Source organism: Platalea leucorodia (genome assembly GCF_965183815.1).
Source record: "Platalea leucorodia genome assembly, chromosome: 2".
Lineage (NCBI taxonomy): Eukaryota > Metazoa > Chordata > Aves > Pelecaniformes > Threskiornithidae > Platalea > Platalea leucorodia.
The window spans coordinates 32,321,242-32,335,194 of record NC_138824.1 but is presented as its reverse complement, the minus strand read 5'-3'; positions in this window follow the sequence as shown (position 1 = coordinate 32,335,194).

Genomic DNA, 13,953 nt, shown 5'->3' with positions numbered 1-13,953 from the left:
CCTGTGCGTGAGCCCAAGGCACGGCCTCCACATGCTGAGAAGTCTTGGAGAATTTTCAGTGTCGCAAATGAATGCTTACAGATGATATAGTTAGATGCTGGTTTTGTGGTTTGTTGTTTTTTTTTTTTTAAATCAACAATTTATTTTGTCATCCGAAAAATCTGCTACCTTCAGGTGGAAGAGGGACTGGATTTGTATTGTGTTTGGTTTTTCTTCTATCAGTTTTGAGTTGCTGAGCCTTTTTGTTTTGAGGCGAGAGAAGAGTTTAAACAAAGGCAGTTTTATTTTTCCTCCCCTAAAACGGACTTCTCTTAACGCCTCGTGCTTTTTTGCCTCAGCAAGCAAGGCCTCGCTAGGTCTCTACCTTCTGAGGTGTCTCCTTCCCCTTTTTGGGCAGCTCTGCAGCTGGGGGTTAAATAACATCTCTCTAGCAATGCAGCAAATGTAGATGGATTAATTGGGAAGGCAGCATTAGGAGCGTTTGGGGTTTTTTTAGGCAACTAAAGCAGTGATGGGGTGACCATCACGTGACTACCTAAATCTTCATGGTTGACAAAAAATGGTCCTTGTTCCCGCTTTTGGAAACCCTACTGCCTTGAGAAATCGATTTATTACCGGGTGTTGCCTTATGCTGAAAGAGCTGATCTCACGAGCACGTCGTGCTGTCCTTGCTCATTCCAGCAAGCCTGTAGCAACGAGGAGGGCTACTTGTATTAAAATTTAGTTGTTACGTACTTCATTTTCATTTTTTTGTTCCTTGGTCCCTCCGTCTCCTCCAAACTGAGGACCGGTCCCCAGCTGTCGCCGATGGCCAGATCTTGCCATCCAGCTGTATCCCTGCTGTTTGCTCGCTGCCCCTCCGGCCCCGCGGCGGTCTCCCGTCCTCTCCGGGGACGCGTCTGAGCGGAGGCTCCGCGGCGTCCCTCAAGAGGAGACCTCTTGTAAGGGGAGCGCGGGCGGGCGGCGGTGCGTTACACCTCCCTACGTGGGACGCGCGGTTCCAACTAGCGAAGCCTTGGCGTGAATTGGGAACGTGTTTTCTCTCATCTGCTTAACCTTTTTTTTTTCCCGCTCCGAAGCAGCCTCTTGAAGACTCGATGAAATCCGTGTTATGAACTTGAGATAGGGGGAAGGCGGAATTGTTGAGAGTTCAAATGAAGCTTTTCATTACTTTGTGTAGATTGAGTGAACTTCTGAATTGCATTAATACACAAACTAATCTCCTCTTACCGATGCCAAACCATTCCCTTCAACAGTCATTAGGACAACCAGTAACTCAGTAAATTACAAGCTCTGTAAGCTTTTGTGGGAAAAGATGAGCTGTCCTCTACAATTTGGCCAAGCTGTAAAGCATTTCTGCAGAAATGTTAGCGGGTGATTTTTTCAGAATCTCATTTGAAAAACCAGAATTTATTTCACAGAAAATCCTCACCATAATTACTATGTAACGTTTCTGCTAACCGGCTCCCCAGCGCAGATTTAATGGATTCTATTGCTATTCTGCGCTGCCAGCCTGCGTCGCAGCGTGTCGACTCCAGGCACATCAGGAAACTCCGTTTTCTAAAAAAAATGCCAGGGAGGTTTTCCTGGATGCGAAAAGCCTATCAGCCTAGATTTTAAAGCGCTTGCCTTTGTTTTGTGCTAGCATAGACATCCTTCATTAATACTGATGTTAAAAAGTTCTGCTCAAGAGTCGAGTCCCCTCCTCCGAAATGTCTAATAGGTGTGGAATTCATAGTGAAGTCAATAAAAAGAAGGCTTTTGTGGTAGGCATATGATAAATTGGATGTTTAAGAGGAATTTTAAGGAACATTGCGTGTTAATAACAAAAAAATTTAAAAAACCTGTTGAGTCTGCCGTTACCAAGGAACAATTAAAAGCAATAAAGACATTTCAAGAAACATACAAAGAAATCAGTAAGTTATCTTCAGGACAAAATATTGAGCTACCATGATGTTTGATCTGGAAAATTTTGTTAGAATATGGTAATACTGTCACCTGAGGAAAACCTCTGCTCTTCTGATTTAAGCACCTATTTATGGAGAGTTATTTTTTGCTTCTGCTGTTGCAGTCAGTGGATGCGCTGTGCACGTTGGCTTTTCTGGATGAAGTGCATTTCCCAAATAAGCAGCAACAGAAATGCATTTCATTTAGGGCTTTCACGGTGTCATGTTGATAGTACAAAAGCGGCATTGTTGAAATTAGCTTTCTTCTCAAGAGAAACATTGAGATGAAACATTGATGTGTTTCTGTCCAGTAGGAAAGGGGGTTTCCTCATAAAAGAAGTTTCAAAACGCTCCAGGAGGCCAGGGCTACTCCTGCCTGGGGACTTGTTTCGTTCCTGAAATGTAGACTTTGTTATTTCTGTCCAGCCAATTATAAACTGTATGTTAATTTAAGAGCAATATAGTATTAAAAATCAGAATCTGTGAAAACTTTCTGTACGCGCATCCTTAACTTCAGCCGCCCCGCCTGCATACAGCCCATATCGTTTCTAATTGCGTGATTACCTAATTCTCAACTAAAACGCGTGCACGTGATTTTCTGTCCTTATGAATTGTGTGCAGCGTTTTATACGCTGGGGGGAAAAAAAAAAAAGCTATGTGGTGTCTTTCAGCCAACAGCTTTAGATTTTTCTCATGTGCTCACTAATGAAGATGGTGTCTTGTTACTTGAAATTACTGAGGAACGCAAGCGCAGGCCTCAGTTGTTGTGTGAAAAGCATGTTCCTGATGCTTCCAGCTCTGGCAGCCAAATGGGAAGTGGTGACCCTCAGCCGTAACTCACCCAAATGTGGCATTTCTGTTCTTTTCAATTGCAATGCGAAGACTGAGGTCTTACCCGTGCAGAGCTGCTCTTTTCACAGCAGCCGCTTCTGGGTCCTCCCGCAGCGGCCGTCGCTGCAACAGGCAAAAGCGCTTTCTCCATCATCCCGCCTTCGTTCCTTGTGGTTCCAATCATCTGTTTTCTTACACTGGTCTTTGAACCAGTAATAAATCCCATTGCTCTTTGAAATTATACCCATTTCGAATCAGCATGGCAAATCAAGCCTTATTTTTAAAAAAAAAAAAAAAAAGTCTTTCTTTTAGAGTGGGAACTTAAGGTCTCTAGGAGACAGCAGCACAGACTGTTTGTCACTTCAGCAGGAGCAGCTGCAGCTGTGACTTCTTCCATATAAGCAGTCCAAACATAAATATTCAAAAGCAATTCTCATAAGCAGACTTTAGAGAGAGAAAAGAAAAAGAAGTGGCTGGCCCAGGCTCTCAGCTGCTTAAGACTGCCATCGCTGGCTTCACTTCATAGGGTTGTAGCCACTTGTGCTTGCACTTATACACCTGACCAGGAGTTTGACAACTTCCCGGCTTTGGGGCAAATTACATTTTCTCTCTCTCCTTTCCTGACTGTGTCTCTCAAGGAGCCTTGATCCCTAGGTTTGTCAGTACCTGAGCTGCTACAAAACACTTGATGTACCTCAACAAATACTTTTTGCTACGCCTCAACTTGCGTGAGCCCTGGAAGAGTCACTGCAGCTCTCCTCATCGGTCCTCCTGGTGGCCTGGATCTAAGAACCAGCCAACCGCAGAGTTTTGCAGCTACTCCTTTGTGTTTCCTAGGATCTGTCCTTAGGTCTTGCTGGCCTGTGCGGGGTTGCCACCTGTCACCAGCTTAGGGTCAGGAAGGAATTTGCCTGAGTCCAGCCATGATGGGGAGAGGACAAGTGTCGAGTTATTACATCGGCCTCGGCTCATGGAAAAGAAGACCCTTTGCCCGCTGGAGCTTGATAGCGGGATTTATGGTAGAGCCACAGAGCTGTGACACCACCCTGAACCCAGGAGCCGCCCTCGTTAAGTCCCTCGAGCCAGACTTTGGTTCAAACACAAGAAATCCCGGAGCAGGAGAGCCCCATGGGTACATGTCCACCTTCCTTAGCCCGAGCAGCAGCTCCGTTGCTCAGCAGGACCCAACTCTCCATTAGCCATGCCCCTCCCTCAATGAACCTCTTGAAGACACCCATCCTCTTTGGCATCTGGCCAGATGGCCCAGGGGGGGCTCCTGCAGTCGTGCACTGTTGGGCTGAATCCGGCCTGGCTGCTTGGCTCAGATATCTGTGGGCATTTACACCCCCTGACATCTGCCATCCCCTCGAGAAGAGAAGGGCTGCCGTCATGTGGCCAGCATCTGACAGTCTACCCAACATAGGTTGGCCTAAGTCCACCATGACTATTCTTACTATTAATTTTTCAAGCAGGTCTGAAGAAGCAGCCTCCAAAGTGAGTGCTCTGAAACGGGCCTGGTGAGTGTTACAGAGCCATGCTGCTTTGGCCTGGGGTTTGGGGCTGAGGAGGGAGTTAAAAGCCCTGTGAAGACACCTGGGTTGTCTCCCCGGTCAGGATGCAGGGAGCCACCCGAGCTCACGTGTTCACCCAGCCGATTCTGAAACCGAACCAACCCTTCCCTCCCTGCAGCACATCAGCACCGGGGATGGGAGGACTTCCCCAGGGGGGACCTGTGGCCCCCCCTACCAAAATCACGCCCAGCGGCGTCCCACCCGTTGGTTTCAGGGAGGTCCCATGTTGCTGCTTTGCCAGCCACCACCCTTAAATTGCCACAGCGCGAGCTGCCCCACAGAGGCAACCTCCTTCTCCTCCTAATAGTATTAGGAGATACCAAAGACACAAACATATTGTACCATAAACTCTGCCCTCAAAGGCAGTTCTGGTGTGGCTCATCTTTCTTGTCCATGTTGGTTATAGATAAATCAGAAAACTGCACCATTAAAACCGCAATGGCTGTGTGTGTGGTTAGGACACCAGATTTCAATCCCATTAGATGCATCTCTGCATGGCTTTCATTCCCATCACTGGTGACATACTTTAATTAATGTTTTCCAAAAATCACCTCCCCTGGAAGAGGCAAACAGCCAAAAAGAGCTGGAGAGGCACAAGCGTGAAGGAGCAAACAGACCAAGATGCCATTGCCTGTGGGACGCAGAGGTGATCTGCTAATAGAGGCAAAGGCAGACGGACTCCCAGGTTGCCTGAGAACAACCAGGATTAGCTAATGCAGCAATTTGTGCTCTGCCGCGCTTTAACCCTCAGGTACCAAACGGTCTCCTGAGTTTTGTCCTCCAACACGGAGCATGGTCCTGGGAAGAGCATCCCCAGGAATCACAGTGTGAAAGGGATGGAGGAGCACGCATACAAAGGAGCAAAGACACCAAGATGCAGCTGGTGGCCGGTGTTTGCAGTTCCTGGGGCCCTTCACCATCGCTGCTTTAGTCATGAGTAAATCAAGATTGTGGTTGTTGCCAAGATCGAGTTTCTTTCCACTTGCCACAGATCCTGGAGACCTGTGATTATACATATGGACCTCAGTTTTCCTTTTAGAAAGCGCTGTGTTCATAGTCCTCAGGGTCGTTGGGCACAGCTTAGCTCAGCACTGCCGAACAGCCATGGAGCTGCAGCCCTGGAAGTGGTGTTCTTCTAGAACTTTATTTGCTATTAAGAGGCCTTAATAAATAATAAACCGTTGGAAACCGAAGAGGTTTTCTTTTTTCTACACACTGGACAAAAAAAGAAATGTATATAAAAAAGCTCCTGTCACCTACTTGCTCCCTTTTGGCAAGAAAATGTTTATGAAAGCTTAACATGTTTCCCCATGAGCCGCAGTATGGCAGCAGGGGCTGCGGTGCCAGGCCTTAGCTGAAGCTAAAAAGGCTGTTGCAGAACATAAAAATTGTGATTGTAATTCTCCCCAGTCCAGCCTCTAAATGAAATGACAGCCTTTGGGATCACACTTGGGCTGCTGCTGCTGCTGCTCCAGACCTGCAGCAATTTGCAATTCTAGAGACGCCAACATTTTCTGTGTGAATACAACATATATGGTATATTCCATGGAATACATGCAGCTCTAATACCCCACAAAGTTTAAAACTCTTCCATAAAAGGTTGCTCCAGATATGTAAAAAATTTCTCTGTTTTCTCTTCTCTGCAATTTAGTCTAAAACTTATTTTACATGGCTCTCTAAGACTGTCTTGTAATGTCTTGTAAAGACCATCTGGTGTAACGTCTTGTAGAGCTTTGCAACGCGCTTTTAACTTCATCTCCAGTGGTAGAGCATCGAAGATAGGTAGACTTTCTTTGGGCGGTATTTTGCAGCAACGAAAACGATCATATTGTTTCTAGAACAGGAGGATATCCTATGTCCTGCACTACTTTGAATTTGTTCATTACAAATACAGCAGAGGACATTCGAGAATCAAGGCTGACCACCCCTCTGTCCCAGAGCCCTTGGCAGCCCAGTGGACTGTTTGCCCCTGAGCCTTGTGGAAGCCCCATGCGGTAACACCCCTTCCCGGGTTATTCCCTTGACTAGTATTGCCTCCTAGTGATGGCTGATCTTTATGAGGGAAAAAGCATGGCCTTCTTGTGTCTCTGTTCAAAATCTGCAGATCTGATTTTAACTTTTTTGTATTAGTGCAATCCGTGTATTTTGTGGCAAACCTGCGTCCCCACTGGGCACTCAAGAGTCCAGAGCATGAAAAGCATAAGACCTTTGAAAGGAAAAATTCCCGTCTTTAGAGCTGTGACAAATTTGAAGGTTTTGGGGATTTCTGCAAAGTTTCAGATCTGTCCTGCTGTGCTGACAATTGTTTTTTCTGAGCAGGCTGGTCTCCCAACCAGCCAGAGGACCCTGCCACCCCATCCTCTTCCTCCCCGATGGCTGATCAGTGTTGAAGACCGTTAATGGCATGTGGACACGTACACACACACACAGCTGTCCTTGGACACACCACCCCATTGCTGGTCCCTGACCCCCTGCTCTCCCCATTGCCGGTACCTGGACATGCAAGCTCCCAACTCACAGCCCTGCTGCAGCTGCAGTACTCAGCCCCCTTCCCCTGCTCACCACCCAGTCCAGCATCACGTTTGCTGTGCTCACATACCCACTCAGACCAGAGAGCACACTCGGGTTTTAACCAGATAAAAATAGGTTTTAATGAGAATACAGAACAGGATTGCAGTGATCAAGTGCAGGCAGGGCTCAGGCAAGGGTACTGACCTATGCTTTTTATTCTCTTTTCCCACACTTGCTCCTTCCCAATCCACCTCGATCCCTTCCTTTCCCCACTTTTAATCCATCCCCCAACATCCTGAACTGTCTTGCACATTCCCACAAGCCCCTTAAAAACATCCCAAAATAAGCTGCAGACAATCCCCAAAATGCTTTTCCCTCTGCATCCCATAATGAGTCTTATACCCATCACCTTGTCCTAAACACCTTCAGGTGTTTCTCCATGACCCACAAGAAGGTCATGTGCATGCTCCGCGGGGGCTCACACACCATGTTGTGCTTCTCGTCAGAGCTCTGCTGCTGCTGGATCTCTCTTCTCCCACACAAAATCCTCCAGCAAAGGAGGTTTTTCTCGGATAGGGTCGCCCACAGACACAAGAAAGATGTTAGGTATGGGAGCTCCTGAATGCCATACATCATTCAGAAGGGGACTCCTACAGTGTAATTTTAAGGAGCTAAATATAAGTTTGGGAGTGGGGTGTCCAAGACCCCAATAGAGGCTGGTGTTCAAAAAGGAGCCAGACTCCCTGTAAGAAACAGTTTTCATAGGAGAGGACAGAGGGTGGTGTTTCCCCTCCTGGCTCTTCCATACCCCACGTGTGCCATGACTGTGGTTTTGAGTTGTGTTTCTTGGCATCTTCCTCTTCTGCCTGCCTTTCCCCTCCTCCCGTTGCACAGTGCATGAGGGAGCTGCGGATGACACACTGGCCTCATGGGCCCTTCAGGCAGGCACAGCTGACAAGAAGGACACGACGGGGTCAAATGAGTCAGCCATAGGCTAAGGCAGGGGAGCACGAGCTGCTCCCTTCCCGCTGCCTGTTGCAGCAGTGGGCAGGCTGGCCCCGTCTCACCGGCAGTCAGGGACAGCCGCTGCACGGCGCTCGGCAAGCGCGATGGGGACTGGGTCCACTCCACCTCGCACAGGCTGATCTGACCATGCTAAAGCAGGAGGCCTGGAGAGCATTTACACTGAGGCCGTGGAAGACTAATGATCCTTTTCACTGCTTGGGGTTTGCTTTTTTCTGTTCAGCTGCTTTATACCTCTCCTGTCAGGGAAATTAAGGTTTGCCCTTACCTAGAGGGATGTCTGCGCTGTGTGAAAGCAAGCAAGCCCACCTCCCACTGCAGCTCCCTGGTGCGGCATCCCTCGGTGTCTGATGCCCCCAGAGCACCAGGAGATGGTAAGTCAAAGCGGTTGGTTCCCATCCGGGGAGAAAAGGCACGATGGAAAAACAGCAACTTCAGGAAAAGGAGACCGGCCGGCTGCTGGCGTGCACAAAGCCTGCAGCCTGGGGGAAGCTGTCTAGAAACCATCAAGGGCTTGCTGCGGTTTCCAAGGTAACTCCCATCTTCTGCGACCCAGGTAAGGCTCAGCCTTCATGAGCATGCAGGCAGAATACAAATAGTGGGTCTGAGGTGGAAAACGAAATGCACACGAAATGCCATGTGTTACCCCAGCTGTTCTGCTAGCAGCTGCTCGTCGTCCACCATTCCACATCTGCCCACTGAGGCAAAATGCCAGGAATGAGGAATTTGGCCACCGCGGCTGAACCTTCATGACTCACTTGCTGCCAGAGGGAAGCCAGGTAATTCAAAATCACTGTAGGTGGTTTTCCAGCTGGAGTCATGACTCCAGAGTCCAGGGACCCCATTAATGTGCAGCTCCTCAGCACCCACAACGCATGGCTTTCACCTTCCCTGCATGCTCACCTGAGAGCATCCGCGAGTCCACTGGCCGGCATCTGCACCAGCTGGGCTCGGCTGTTGCCTCAAGGCCATCCCAGGGTCTTCTGGGGAAATAAAGGAGTCAAGGCTTCCCAAACTTCATCTCTGTGGCAACCACAGGAGAGCTGGGCTGCTGTCACAGGAGAAACAGGTAGCTATTTGCGTGTGGGGTCACACAGGCCAGGTGCTCTTCACCTCTGGACCGCCTGCTACAAAAGCCACCAAGTTTTAACTGCCTCTTCAAAACCAGCGTGAGAGAGGAAAACAAGAGCAGTGAGAGCATGCATTCACAGTACGTACCGAATGCAATACTTTAATTCTTTGATGTACACATTGTTGTCCACAAAAAGAAAGTTTCCAAGAACAGAGAAATCAAGACCATCGCCGAAGACTTCACAGACTTCTTCCTGTTGCTATCATGCTGTGCACAGGCAGGGAGCCCACCCCAAAAATGCCAGCTTCCCGCAGAGCTCACAGACACACGCTCAGGTCGTGGCACTGCTGCTGCCCCTGGTCCAGTGCCTTCTCTCCATCACCTTCACTCCTCGTCTGGGAGAGGGACGCAGGTGTCAGGCTGAGCCTGTTAGGGCAGAAGCTAGCACAAGACCACCAGCGCAGTGCTGAGGGTTATCGATGATGCTCTTGAGGAGGTTTTTGCACAGTACGGATGCTTTGGCAGGAACCAGGACATGGCCAGGAACCAGAAGGGGACCTGGCAATGACACCTGCTGCAAACGTTCTCTGAAAAACTTGGCATCAAGAGGCCCTCCTTTCCAGGTATTTGCGGCTTTCCTGAAATATTCTGTCAGCTGGCATTACCTACCCCAGGTGTCAGCTCTGATCCACCCACAAGACTCCGTGTCACTTTTCTTTTTCAAGTATTTCAGAGCACAAACTCCAGTAGCGCTACCGATATTGAAGAGTTCTTAGCTCTGTGCTGCTGAGAAGCTCTGGTTTGGAATATGGACTTAAATTTGGGAGAGGCAAATTTGGGACTCTGACTAGCATCAGGAAGATTTTTTTATTTTTTACCAAATCTACCCCCATGTACAAGCCTTGGACCCTCTCAGGTCACAAATGCTGAGAAGAGACTGGTTAGAGCTTGAGGAGCAGCTCCCTGAGACCTGGTCTGGCAATGCTCTACCCCCCAGGCAAGGGGACCGGCTCCTTCCCCAGGCAGGCAGGAGCTGAAGCAATGCCAGGCTGAGCAGATCTGTGAGCAGGGATCCTGTCCACCCCACAGGACCAGTCTTCTCCCTCTATGTGGCTGGGCTGGCCTGCAGGAACCTCGTGGCCCGCTCCCTTGAAGGACATGGAGAGATGCGCTTCACTTCATCCATTCCTGGGATGAAATGATGTCTCACCATCAGCTGAGGCAGCCAGTGAAATTTCTGTCCCATCCCCACGTGTTGAATCCTGCTCACCAAGGTCCTGGAAAACCAAGGGTGGAAGGAGCTGCCTGGCCACCAGTTGGTGGTGATCTTCACCAGCACTGCGAGATGGGCACAGCCCAACAGGCTGATACCTCCTGGGACATGGACCTCAGGCTTCCTCCTTTGACACCTCCTGTATCCCTGCTGTCCTAAGGAGGAAACATTGCCTGATAGTGGACTTGGAACCTCTCGGCTGGCTTTAGGCACACAGAAAAGGCAGTGACCCCCCACCAGCATCTGAATATCAACAGCGAGACAAGACATGATGCAGGCAGCTGAGGCATCATCCTATTTTGACTGCTGCACATCCCTCAATTAGCAGCTGAGCAGTTTTGGTTGCAAAGTCACATTAAAAACTCTTCACAGGGAGGAATTCTTGCTTTAGCAGCTAAGCTGAGACAGTGAAGATCTGCCAAATGCTTGGGTGTTTGAAATGCAATAGGCACAACTTTGCAAAGGCAAAAGCAAGCTTTTTTTCTCAGCCTGTCAAAAGATACAATCTTCAACTCTTCATACGAGTCAGCTGGGATAAGTGCTTCCAACAGGCAACATTTCTTACAGTGTAGTCATTCCACCTCTGATCTCCCAGCCCTGATTGTCAAAGAAAACCTACAAAACCTTCCCTAGGTAAATCTGGGAACTGTACCTCATCACTTTTCTGAATACGAACGTTTTGGAGCATGTTACCATCCTCCTCTTTTCACCATTCCCACTAATCTCTCAGTACTCTACATTGCTGCTACTATTATTCTACAAATTACCTGCCTCTCTTTTCCCCTTAGGAGATAACCACCAATATCCGCTTTATATTCCACGGGTGCTGTCAGATGTCTAGCTCAGACACAGGTCTAATTAAACCCAGAACAATTGTTCCCCATGTGCAGGTAGGTTTGAAATTCACTGCATCTTTCCTGAGGAGCGTGCATGCCCCAAACCTTATCTGCTTTCTCCAGCTATATTAGCTGTCTTTATGAAAGCTATTACACCTACCTAAAAATCTTTATCTTTAAACCTTTGGCTCTAACAATACCACCATGCCAAAAGGCTGCATACACTGGAAACAGGAGGGGCAGCGTGCAGCTGGGTCTGGTTTATAAAAACAGAGGTGTAACACTATGACATGCTTCACAGAAGATCTTAAATTCTGTTTCGCAGGACACAGTGGGATTTGAGCACTACTTTAAATCAGTGTTCATCTTTGACTAGCAACATTGATCCATGGCTACAAACCCCAGTGCAGCTCAGCCTCCCCTTCGCTCCTTCAGCCCCTGCCTGGAAGAAACAGCTCTTCACTTCTTTCTTCAGGAGGCTCCTCTTCAGAAGGGAAACAGCACCTTTCACTGAGCCTCAGTTTCCCACCTGTAGAATAAGGAGGTAATGGTCTCCCTCAGTCCTGGGAAGACAGGTTCAGGCTTAGCCACTCCAGCCTGGTGGCATCCCTGCTGCTTATCCATCGCTGCTCATGTTTGCTCCTGACCATGGCCAGTCTCTCTGCAGGGAGCCACCTGCGCTGCTCTCCTCCAGGGGTTTGTACAGCATCTGACTGTCAGCTTACTGCACGAGGAGGACAGTGTGTCCTACCAATACCTCCCAGGACACCTGCATAATATCCCTATTGTGCATTTCCACAGAGGGAGAGGGCCTGAATCTATTCTCCTTGAAGCCAGGTATCCTCACTGGGAGCTTCTGAAGATGGCTACCCAATATCTGCAAAGGCCTCACACACTACAGCAGCGGCTGCTGCAGAAGATCCCATGGAGAAGGAGCATTGCTCATGGAAGGCAGTGTGCAGGGCAGAGGATGCGGGACTCCCCACAGTGTGGGCTAAGCCAATGCTGTAGCAATGCCTCCACGGGAAGCGCTGACCACGTGGGGCTGGGCTGTGCAGAAGGGCAAGGAGCTCTGGGACCAGCGGCTACCCAGCCTGCAGGGTGACCTACTGAAGGAGGATCACTGCAATATGTATTTATCCCATTCAGAGAACCAACAGAGGAGGTAAACTTGGCCAAGTGTTTAATAAAGCATGGAGACCAGCTCAGGCTTTTCTCATACCTAGAGTATTTTTAGCATCTCCTCCCTCAGGTTGCTTCTCTAGGTGTCTAGTAAGGGCTGGGTTTACACTGCTCTCTCTCTCACTGAATCTCTAGCAGGATCTCTTTCCTCGAGTGGACCTCCAATTTCCATATATTTATGGCAGTATAGTATCTTTGAGATTTGGTTGAAACTGGTGGATGGTTTCAAAAGCTAGGGAGGGGACAACTGTCAAGCAGACATACACCTACACAGACAGCATGACCACAAGGGCCTCCTTCCCGTAGGAAAACAAGCTAAATGCTATGTAATCATGACATTCAAGGCTCTATTATAATGTAGAAACATAGATGTACAGAAATAAGGCTGTGTGGGCAGCCTAAATTTTGGCCTCTTTTAATCTTTGGCTACTTGACTTTGCAATTTTAATGACACTTTCAAGGAAGTGTTTTTATTGTGCAATGCAGTACCTCGTGCAATGGCACGTTAACTTTGACAGAGTCTGTTTAGGTGGAGGAAGATGCCTTTTAATTTTGTGTTGATTTTCACCTTTTTTACATTCTTCCCACACACACTCTCCCCCACTAAGAGTAGATTCACAAACACGTGCACAAATACACAGAGGATCAGCAATGCAAAAGCCATCCACACCTTTGTTCCTGTGCCGCAGATGACAGGAGGCTGATGAGTCTGATCCTCGAGCCTTGCACAGACAGGCTTCTTGAACCTGACAGCACCACTTGTGTGCAGAGAGATGACTCACTTGAGCAGAGGCTGTGGGATCTGCCCCTACTTGTGGAGCCGCTTTCTTCATAGCAAATATTAGCTGTTCAAACAACACTCATGTTTCTATTTTGGGTCACTGTTTACACGTACAGACCAACAACAGAGAAAGAACGGGAATCTGCTACCAGCCAATGCTTTCCTGGCGTTCTCAAAGGCAGCTTACAGAAGCTACATTTCTGGAGAGGGTCAGAATGAACAATTGCTGTAAATATATTAAAAAGATGTTATTAGCTGCCAGAGATTTCACATTTCCTAAGAGGAAGGTGAATATTTGGCACTTTCCCTAGCAAGTTAGAGGAGTAAATATTAGCGTGGAGACTTAGATGCTGACTCTTATCTTTGACAGGTTGTCAATGATTTCTGAGATTACAAAGTATCACAATGTTTTCAAAATACCAGCAAATTTTCTAGTGAAGAGCTGCATGGTTTTAGGTGCTTAACTGAAGCACCTCTTAATGGCTGTCAGAAATAATTCGCATCACGCTCAGCAGAGGCAATGGATGGTTTAACATCCAGGCCTTTTTTTATGCACAGACATGTCAGATAAGTACACATCTAGCCCAAAGGAAATTGCTACCCATTCTTCTTACATTTGCTTCTCTGTGTGTGAACTCGCCTGCTACTCCAAAAACCACTTCAAAGTCCCTCATCAAAACCATAATTGTGATTCAATCAATAACGTTTTAGAAGAGGGAAAACACCTTGACCCACAAGTGCTCAAAATGGAGGTCATGGCAAACCTACAACTCATTGAGATGTGAGGACACTTAGCATGACCTGTGTTGATTTTCAAAAGCTGAGTTTTATTGAGCAGTCATCTCGACGATTTCGTGTTGTCCACATTTCTAATATAGCAGTGGGCTCCTCTCTGTAACAGACTCCACATGCCTAGAAGGCCCACGA